This window comes from Plecotus auritus (genome assembly GCF_963455305.1).
Source record: "Plecotus auritus genome assembly, chromosome: 1".
NCBI classification, from domain to species: Eukaryota; Metazoa; Chordata; class Mammalia; order Chiroptera; family Vespertilionidae; genus Plecotus; species Plecotus auritus.
This window is the reverse complement of record NC_137770.1, coordinates 139,728,668-139,739,728: the sequence shown is the minus strand read 5'-3', so window position 1 is coordinate 139,739,728 and position 11,061 is coordinate 139,728,668.

The following is an 11,061-nucleotide window of genomic DNA, read 5'->3' as shown; positions in this document are numbered from 1 at the left end:
TTAAAGTATGATAGAGGAAAAATAAGGACACCAGGCAGAGGTTTGTAATTTGGCTTGGACATTAATATCCAAAATGTGGTTTTATAGCATGAAGGAAATTAGTAATGAACAATGGGCTTTGAAAGGACTGACTCCATACTGTCCCTCTTCCTCCATCTGAACCGTAGGCAATCCATCTTGTTCCCGTAACCTCCATTTTGTAAGAACTGCCGTTTAAAATTGTCCTATAAGCATAGATGGTCCTCTGTTCTGGTAATTCCAGGAAGTAACTAAACCAGATAGCCTCCCTGATAGAAGTAACTCTGCTATTTCTAGCTTCTGTAAGCACGCTTGCTCAAATAATGGGGGAAATGAAACATTTTTGGGGCAGGGGCTGGCAATCTGAATCTGTGCCAGTAACCTAATGTACATTCTTATCAGCCTATAGTCTAGTGCAGGGGTGGGCAAACTTTTGACTCGAGGGCCACAATGGGTTCTTAAACTGGACCGGAGGGCGGGAACAAAAGCATGGATGGAGTGTTTGTGTGAACTAATATAAATTCAAAGTAAAGGAGCAGAGGGGAGAGCAAGAGAACCCTCCGCTCTTTCGGGTCCGCGGGCCGGATAGAACAGCCGAACGGGCCGGATCCGGCCCGCGGGCCGTAGTTTGCCCACGGCTGGTCTAGTCACTGCCCCCTCTTAATTATTTGGTCCTGCAAGACCTGTTTAAAGTACTACTCCCATTTTAGAAAGCCATAAACCATGAACAATACACAACCACCAGACGGAGTTACCAGTGCTGGGGCCAGGCCAGGTCTTGAGATGTGGTCTCACTGCTGCCATCCCAGCACATGGGTTGTGATTTTTTTGCCTTCATAAGCTCACCCTTAAGCTCATTTCGGGGCTGCGAGGTTTGGAGAGGCATGAGCCCTCTTGCGGCCGCTGGTTTTTGAAATAAAGACTCTTAATTTGCCTTACTGACTAAGGCGTCCTCTGTTCAGCTCGCTGATTTCCAATATAACAGTAAGATGCCTTCTATCCTGAAGGGCCTCAGCACAGGGGCCCCACTGAAAATTTTGCTCAGTGTACCTCTCTTTTCCTCTGGGGAGGCGTTTCTTATTATTCATACCATGTGGAAGGCTAACTGTGCTGTTTCCTAAACATTCACAGCAAAGGGGTTCAAAAAGAACATGTAATGTGACCGTTACAGAAAGAGAAATGGAGTAGCAGAGGAAAGTAAGTAACATAGAGGGAAAGGGCACATGAGTTTATTACTCCCCAGGGTATTGTTCCTGGTGGTATAACGTGGCTTAAACAAGTTAAGGGTGCTAGGCTACTGCTAACTTTAAAGTCTAGGCCTTTGAATGGAAATTTCAGAAAGAGAGCCTTTGTCCCCTTGCATGAGCCCCCAGTGGCAATTTTCCTCTGGCCTCACTGAAATACTGGAACGGCACATGGGCGTTCTAACAGTAATGCTGGCTGGCAAAATTAACCGAGGTTCCGCTAAGAAAGCTGTCATGTTTTCCAAATGGTATTTCCTGCCTGCTTAACATGTGGTGAAAGGTCGAAGAAATTTAACATAATCTTCAGACCATCAGTACAGAATAATTTTTACAATATTGTTAATATTTGTTTCTTTTCTGGGTATTTGGGAGACTTAGGTTCATCTCTGCCTTTAACCAGAACAAGGATGACCTTGAATAAGTTGCTTTAACCTCTCTGGACCTGAGATAATTTACCAGTAAAGTGAGGTTATTGGACTACATTATGTCTGTCATTTAAATAGCAATTAGGGAATTGCTATAATTCTTTGAATTTGTCCTGTCTGGAATGCCGATAAAGTTAAAATTGCTGATCACTAACCAAAAAGAATGGAAAAATAATAATGATAACAGATTTTGTTAGACTCTGAACTATCAGTACTTCAAAGGCCTTTTGTTTCCCTGAATACAGTCAATTTCTGGCCTATACATGGCAAATTTCCATTCTGTTGAAAAGATTTCAAAATTCTTCAATTGTTATTTCTCAAGAAATATAACTTTGTAATATGGATGACTTCATGATTTAGTTACTTTAAATCTTAAACACAATACTTACTAAGTGATGTTAGTATCCATTACATTTTTTGTATTTTTATAGCCTAAGAATGTATGTTGATTTCCCACTCTTTTTTTTTTGCCTTTTTTCACTTATAAATAAAATTTTCTAGATATCTTTATATTATTCTTCCAGTAAGCTTTTTATAAAATCCATTGCTATAAATGACTGTTTAATATACCACTTTGAATTTTTTAACTATCTTACTTTCAAAAAGCATTATTTTCATTTACTTCTAATACTCCTCAACCTTATTTAATTATTTTTATACCTAACACCTTTTTGTGATTCCACAAATATAATAAATTAAGTTTGCATTTTATAGTCTATCACACCAAAATCAATTTTATAGAATCTCATGCATTGATTTATAGGCAATAGAATGATCTTAGTAATTCTCACCTCAAAATACAACAATCCTTATTAACATAATTATTTTTAGTGTGGAAAATATATACATATTTTATATTAGTCCTGTCATCCAAACTGGCAAGTAACTTTAAAGTTTAAATATTTGTTATACATTTCAGTACATAATAAACGGCAGGATGTAAGGCATTGGTACACTGATTGTATAGTAACTAGTGGCCCGGTGCATGAAATTCGTGCACGGAGGGGGGGTTCCCTCAGCCCAGCCTGCACCTATCCAATCAGGGAGCCCTTCAGGGATGTCCGACTGCCTGTTTAGGCCCAAGGGGTCAAGCCTAAACCGGCAGTCGGACATCCCTCTCTCAATCTGGGACCGTTGGCTCCTAACCGCTCACCGGCCTGCCTGCCTGATCACCCCTAACTGCCTCTGCCTGCCTGCCTGCCTAATCACCCCTAACCCCTCTGCCTGTCTGCCTGATCACCCCTAACCACCTCTGCCTGCCTACCTGATCGTCCCTAACTGCTCCCCTACCGGCCTGATAGCCCCTAACTGTTCCCCTGCTGACCTGATTGCCCCTAACTGCCTCTGCCTCACCCTGCACCCGGAACCCGGGCTTCCCTCCCTCTGGCCAGCCACAGGCACCCAGTGCCCAGACCGGCTTCACCCAGGCCGGCCACAGCTGCAGGGGACCGTGGGCGGGCGCCTTTGCCCAGGCTGCAGCTGCAGGCACCCGGGACCACAGGGCATGTGGCTTGTCCCTCTCCTGGGCCAGAGGCACAGGCGCAGCTGCTGGCATCCAGGACCCTGGAGCAGGTGGCTTGTCCCTCTCTGGGGCCGCAGCCTGGCTGGTCCCCATTCCTCTCTCCCCAGTGTTGAGTGTCTAGCTGTTATGGCATGATGGCATGAAGGTATGACCATTTGCATATTAGCTCTTTATTATATAGGATTTTAACTTGTCATGGTCTATCTTCAAGTGGATATTATACCACTTCACATCTTGTATAGAAACTTCACTGTAACAAAATTTCATTTTTTCCTGAGCAATCTTTGTGCTATTGTTGTCATGTATTTTACTTTCACAGATGTTATAAAACTGACATTACATTATTATTTGTTTAAATAGTTAATTATCTTTAAATATATTTAAATAATAAGAAACTTCTATTATATTTTTTCCTATGCATTTATTGTCTTTGGTGTTTTCCATTTCTTGGCATAGATCGTTATTTGTATCTGGCAAAATTTTATTTCTGCTTGCAGGACTTCTTTTAACATTTCTTACACTACAAATCTGTTGGTAAGAAAAAAATTCAATCTTTTATACATGAAAAATATATTTTAACTATTTTTAAAAATATTTTCACTCAGTCTAGAATTATAAACTGAGAGGATTTTCCCCCCTTGTACTTTAATGATGTTGCTCTACTATCGTCTCCCTTACACTGTTTCTGAGAAATCTTTTGTCATCCTTATGTTTATTCTGTGTATAGTGTGTCTCTTTTCTTCTGACTACTTAAAAGATTTTTCTTTTCATCATTGGTGTTGAGCAATGTGATTTTTATGTGTTTTGATGTAGCTTTCTTTATGTCCTGTGCTTGCTATTCACTGAGCTTCTTTGATCTGTGGGTTTATATTTTTTACTATATTTTGCTACATTTGGAAATTTTTGAATCATTCTTTTTCAGATGATTATATATATACAAGTTCGGGTCTCTAGAGGGGGCTGGGGAGGAAGAGGAATGAACCAAACCCAAACCGTAGGGTCAGGACTTCCGGCAGGCAATTGAGTGCAGGGAGGGCCACCAGGGCCATCCCTGCAGTGGCCAGTTCACGACCAGCTGCCTGAGACTGGCTCGTTCCTGGGCTGGGTGGTTTCATGCATCTACTCTGTGCTGCCCAGCAGTGCGGTGCCCATCGGGGCTGTGTGCAGCTTACGGGGAAGGCACAGCCTGGGGAGTCGGAGCCTTGATCCTGTGCAGTAACCAGATCCGGGCATTGGGAATGTGGCCAGTCCTCTGCACCCTGAGTCGTCCCACTGTTGCGTCCCCGGAGCAGTCATGGTGCCTTCTTCCATCACGGCCCCCTAAGCGCGCATCAATGGAAGCGTGCTGTCATAGGTTTGGGTGAACGGAACATGGAAGACCCGTGGAAGATAGCAGGCACCGGGTGCTGGCTGGGGAGGCGGTCATGTGGGTTTGCGTGAAGCACTCAGTCACAGCTTTGGAAGCCTCTTTCTTAGTTTCTCAGAGAGCTCGGTGGTGAGGAAATGCAGGTCTCGTCCTGCGTTGCAGTTTCCGTGGGAAACCTCGCCGTTAGGAGTGTCAGAGGGGTTAGCCAGGAGTGCCTGTGGCAGAGAGACACCCTTCTCCCATAACCTCTTCGCAGTCAGACTGGTCGCCAAATGCCCGGGAACTGCTCAGCAGATCCCTGCAGTTCCACAGAGTTCTCTGAGCAGCCGTCCATCTTCTGCGGGAAGAAAGGTGTGTGCTTGTTCACAGTCGCTGCCTGGTCCCGGGCAGCGGGGGTACCCCGGCCCTGGATGTGTTCTCCTGCTGGGTTCGCAGAGGTCGGACAATTGTTGTCCAGAATTCCCTTGTTTAACTAAGGAAGTTAAGTTCCCAGTGAGGCCCCTGGTTAGAAAGGGAGGGGATTGGGGAGAGAAGGAGCTGAGCTGCCTCTTCCCTTCCTGCTGGGAAGGCCCGCTGGGAAGGCGTGGAGCCCAAGGCATGACCTCCAGCCCGGTCACCTGCCCTGGGAGGCTGCTTTTAGAGAGACCGTGAAGGCTAGGCTCTGCTCCTGTGTCCTGGTGGGTCTGAAAAGCAGGAGGCAGAGCTGTGCTCTCACCCGGGCCTCAGGGCAGCGGCCTCCTGGTTCTCGGCAGAGACGGTGGCCCTGGGGTCTGACTGCTCCTCAGTGGTTGGAACCGCGTGTAGGAGCCACTGGCGCAGGCATGCCCCTGGGAGGCAGATACAGCAGGCAAACCATCGACCTTGTTGCCCAGGTGATGACACCAGCATCCTGCCCAGCAGCTATGGGCGCCGTCATCTTTGTCACGAAGTGACAGTTAATTTGCATATTCCCTCTTTATTAGCTAGGATGTTTATATGTACCAGAGTTGTAATTATTATGAGATGTATGACTTTTAGAGGAAACTGCTATATATTTGGAAAAGTAACAATTAGTTTTCTTTTGAGAAGAAAGGATAGCAGCACTAAGGTCTGGCATTTAATGACCTATATACAGAGTGATGTCAGAGGAATGGTGGCGTAACAGCGCATCTATCCTCTCCCCCTAACATTTCAACAAAATAACCACCTATAACTCAACAAAGGAGTCCCTGCTCAATACAGATGCATTCCTGAGAGACCTGCACACTGGAACAACTAAGGTGGGCTCCTTGGAATAAGCAAGGTGACGAGAGAAGGGAGGGAAGCTGAACATGCGATACAGCATATCAGCATGTCTGCAGCGCAGCTGGGAACTGACAGCAGCAGTTACAAGCATTTTCCTCAGCGGGTCTGGACCAAGACTGAGCTAACCCAGAAGTGGCTGGCTGTTGGAATAGTGGCTGGATTGGCAGCATTGTGTGCACCATGGGGGTGCATTGTGAATGAGATCTGAGTTGCATGTGTGAGCTGGGAGTCAGCAGACAGCCTCTCTACAGAGTTGCTCCCCACAGCTGAGCCTGGCTGCTGGCTTTCAGGCAAAGAAAGTAGATCGCAGAGCCCTGCCACTGATTAGATTCCCAAATCTCGCCTCCCTTTGCCCTTGGAGTTGTTTCCAGGAGTGTATTGTCTGTAGGCCAAGAGCTATTGCAGTAGAAACACAGTTTCCCTCTGTGACTGAACACCAGGAGGGGCTCTTGGGCTAGAGCCTTGGAGATCAAGGACTGCCATTACTGTGAGGCAAAAACAAACCTCACCCCAAGTAGCAGAGGCAGAAAATTGTGAAACCACAGAGGAAAAAAAAATCTTGCAATTCAGTACCATCTACTGGAACAGAGTAAAAGACCTCCTCAGAGATAAATGTGAAAACAAAGGAGAAAAATGAAAGCCATGAACAACCACAACAACAACGATGACCAGAAAGAAAATGAAACATCCTCAGAAAACAAGCTGGAACACCCGGAATTATGTGAGTTGAATGACAGAGATTTCAAGATTTCAGTTCTGAAAATACTCAATGAGAGCTGACAGGCAATTCAGTTCACTCAGAAAACAAATCAATGAACAAAATGAGTATTTCTCCAAAGAAATTGAATTTTTTTAAGAATATAGCAGAAATCCTGGAAATGAACCAACCAGTTAGAGGAAAGAACTAGTGATATTGAAGCTAGGAATCAAGAAATGATGCAGAGACAAGAGAAAGACCTGAGAATTAACAAATATGAAATAGCCCTATGAGACCTCTCTGATTTCATATGAAAAAAAAAATAACATCATAATCATAGGCATAGTGGAGAAGGAAGAGAGAGAGTATGGAATGGAGAGTCTATTAAAACAAATAGTGGATGAGAACTTCCCAAATCTATGGAAATAACTAGGTCCTTGAATCCAAGAAGCAAACAGAACACCTAGTTACCTCAATTCAAAGAGGCCCTCTCCAAGGCACTTGGTAATGAAGCTGTCAAAAATTAGTGACAAAGAAAAAAATCCTTAATGCATCCAGGAAAAAGAAAGAAGAGACGTACAAAGGAAAACCCATCAGAATTTCACCCAACATCTCAGCAGACACTCTACAAGCAAGAGGAGATTGGAACCAAATATTCAAACGCCTGGAAAAGAGAAATTACCAGCTATACATATTATATCCAGCAAAATTATCCTTTAAATATGAAGGAGAAATAAAAACATTCCCAGACATACGGAAGTTGAGGGGGTTTATCACTAGAAAACCTCCACTGCAGGAAATACTCAAGGGAGTTACTCTACCGGAAACAAAGAACATAAGGTGTTATAACACTACCAGTAGGATTGCCAAAACTCAGAGCATAAACAGGGATAATTTGTGACAATAAAAACATACAAGGGGAAGAGGGACAGGTATGGACAGGCAAAGGAAGATGAGGATCAGATGTACTCAAAAGGGAAACAACTATGGTATATATGCAACTTCACTTTTTATAAAACTAATGGCAACCACACACAGAAATTCCCCAAACAAGACATATAGCTTAAAAAAAGAGGAAACAGAGGAAAGATGTATGGAATACCACCAAACAAAAACAACAGATAGAAGCATTAAAAAAAAAGAACCAACAGAGGCACAGAGTTACCAAAAACAAAAGATAAAATGGCTATAGGAAATCCTCATTCATCAATAATTACCCTAAATGTAAATGGCCTAAATTCACCAGTAAAGAGGCACAGAGTAACAGAGTGGATCAAAAAACAAAACCCAACCATATCCTGCCTACAAGAAACACATCTAAACAGCAGACACAAAGGTAGATTCAAAGTAAAAGAGTGGAAAATGATTCTCCAAGCAAATAACATCCACGAAAAAGCAGGTGTAGCCATACTTATATCTGATAAAATAAAACCCAAGATAACAAAGATAACAAGAGACAAAGATGGACACTTTGTAATGATAAAGGGAACACTACATCAAGAAAACATAACACTTCTTAATATATATGCACCCAACCAGGGAGCACCAAAATATATTAAACAGCTATTCACAGAACTAAAGGGAGAAACAGATCAAAACACAATTATAGTTGGAGACCTATATATTCCATTGATAGCTCTAGACAAATCAACCATACAAAAAAATCATTAAAGAAATACAGGCAGTCCTTGGGTTACATTGGACTGAACAGTACACCATCTCCCATTTATTTATTTAAAAAAAAAAAAAAAAGGCCCTGACCGGTTTGGCTCAGTGGATAGAGCGTCGGCCTGCGGACTGAAAGGTCCCAGGTTCGATTCCGGTCAAGGGCATGTACCTTGGTTGCGGGCACATCCCCAGTAGGGGGTGTGCAGAAGGCAGCTGATCGATGTTTCTCTCTCATCGATGTTTCTAACTCTCTATCCCTCTCCCTTCCTCTCTGTAAAAAAATCAATAAAATATATTAAAAAAAAAAAAGTTCCGTCATTTTGATGTATGTACATATGTGCTTTATGTTTTTTATTATTTATTTACCACAAGTAAAGATCAGGAATTGTTATCTTTAATTTTTTTTTTTTTTTTTTTTTTTTTTTTACTGTTTCACTTCATTACTGCTGTGTATGTGCTCCATGTGAGTGACATAGGTGCTTATGTAGGTGGGTTCTGACTTACGGTGAAAATCGCATTATGTCACGCCGTAGGAATGGATCTCCAATGTAACCGGAGGACCTACTGTATCAGCATTAAATGAAACACTAGGCCTAATGGATATAATTGACATTTACAGAACATTTCATCCCAGAACATCAGATTATACATTCTTCTCCAGTGCACATGGAACATTCTCAAGGATAGACCATACGTTGGGTCACAGAACAAGCATCAACAAATTCAAAGAGATTCAAATTATTCCAAGTATATTTCCTGACCACAATGCCATGAAATTAGAAATCAACTGTAAAAAGGAGATTAAAAAAAAAAACAAAAAAAAAAACTTACAAATACATGGAGATTAAACAACATACTACTGGACTTGGGATCGAGGGAAAAAAAATGGCAGCGGAATACATGGACATGTCCCGAGCCTTGTCCCGGAGCCGGTAGAAAGAGCAACTGAGAGTCGCATGGGGAGTGTTTGTTGGAGAGTTAAGGGACAGCTATACTCCAGGAGAAGGTGGGGGACTGCTGGACGGGGCTCCCCTGACCGGGCAGCCTCCACTGAAGCTGGGTCCCCTCCCGGAGCCACCAGCTCGGATGCAGAGACCGTGCCATCTTGAAGGGGAAAGTGGATGTTATCGGAAGCCTGAAAATCTACAACTACGGCACCCACCGAACAGCTGCGAACCCCAGAACACTGGTCCCCAATTGGTGCAAACATGCAGATTCAGAGGAGCTCTACACTCCATCACGGAGGGGTCAGACTTCACCTGGGATAAGGTGAGGTCCCAGGTTCGATCCCGGTCAAGGGCATGTACCTTGGTTGCGGGCACATCCCCAGTTGGGGGTGTGTAGGAGGCAGCTGATCGATGTTTCTCTCTCATCGATGTTTCTGGCTCTCTATCCCTCTCCCTTCCTCTCTGTAAAAAATCAATAAAATATATTTAAAACAAAACAAAGCAAAAGAATAAGCAAAACAATTTCACACACAAGCATTAAAAAACGATATAATCAACATTCAAGCAAACAACAACCAAAGGACAGAGAGAAAAACAATTTTTTTGGATAGTGAAGACAGAGAAGAGAGAGGTGTGTATGGACTTGGAAATTATATCGTTTTTTAATGCTTGTTTTCCCTCGCCTCGCTTGATATTAGTTGATGTTTGTAGTTTGTATTCATCTCCCAGGTACTTGTTGCTGGCATTTATTGGGATTAGTGGCTGTTCTATTGGAGTTTTCTCCCCATATATATAGTTTGTTACCCTTTCCTTTCTTATTCTCTTTCTTTTCTCTCTTACTTTGTTTTTCCTTTTCCCCATTTCATTTTTGCACTCCTTTTATTTTTTCCTCTTCTTCTTTCTCTCCTATCTTCTAATTTGCCTTTCTCTGGTGGTCACCTTTATTTGGGGTTATTAATATCGTGAATATATTTCTGTTCAGTGCCTTGTGCATTGTACTTGGTTGTATTGTATATTGTGCCTTTAAATCAATGCAGGAGAGAGAGAACTACAAAACCAGACACCCGGAGAAGAGAGACCATCAGGAGACAAAGAAACAGCCCACATATGAAAGAAAAGCAGGCATCACCAGAAAAGGAAGTAAACGAAATGGAGGCAAGCAACCTGCCAGACAAAGAATTCAGAGAAATGGTCATAAGGTGGCTGAAAAGAATGGAAGACAAATTCAACAATATGAGTAAGAACCAAGAGGAAATGAAGAAGAACCAAGAAGAAATGAAAAATGACATCGCTGCTGTAAAGAACTCAATAGAAAGCATCAAGAGTAGACTAGAAGAAGCAGAGGACCACATCAGTGAGCTAGAAGACAAGGTAGGAAAAAATACCAAAGTAGAGAAGCTTCTAGAAAAAAAAAAATTAAAAAGCAGGAAGAGAGCCTAAGGGTACTTTGGGAAAACACGAAACAAAACAACATCCGCATAATAGGGATTCCAGAAGGAGAGGAAACTGAGCAAGGAATAGAAAACCTGTTTGAAGAAATAATGACAGAAAACTTTCCTGATATAGGGAAGAAAAAACCCACACAAATCCAAGAACTTCACAGAGTCCCAAGCAAAATGAACCCCAAAGGACTGACACCAAGGCACATTATAATTAAATTGGCAAACACCAATGACAAAGTAATAATCTTAAAAGTGGCCAGAGTGCCGAAAGCGGTTTGGCTCAGTGGATAGAGCGTCAGCCTGTGGACTGAAAGGTCCCAGGTTCGATTCTGGTCAAGGGCACGTGCATTGGTTGCGGGCACATCCCCAGCAGGAGGTGTGCAGGAGGCAGCTGATCGATGTTTCTCTCTCATCGATGTTTCTAGCTCTCTATCCCTCTCCCTTCCTC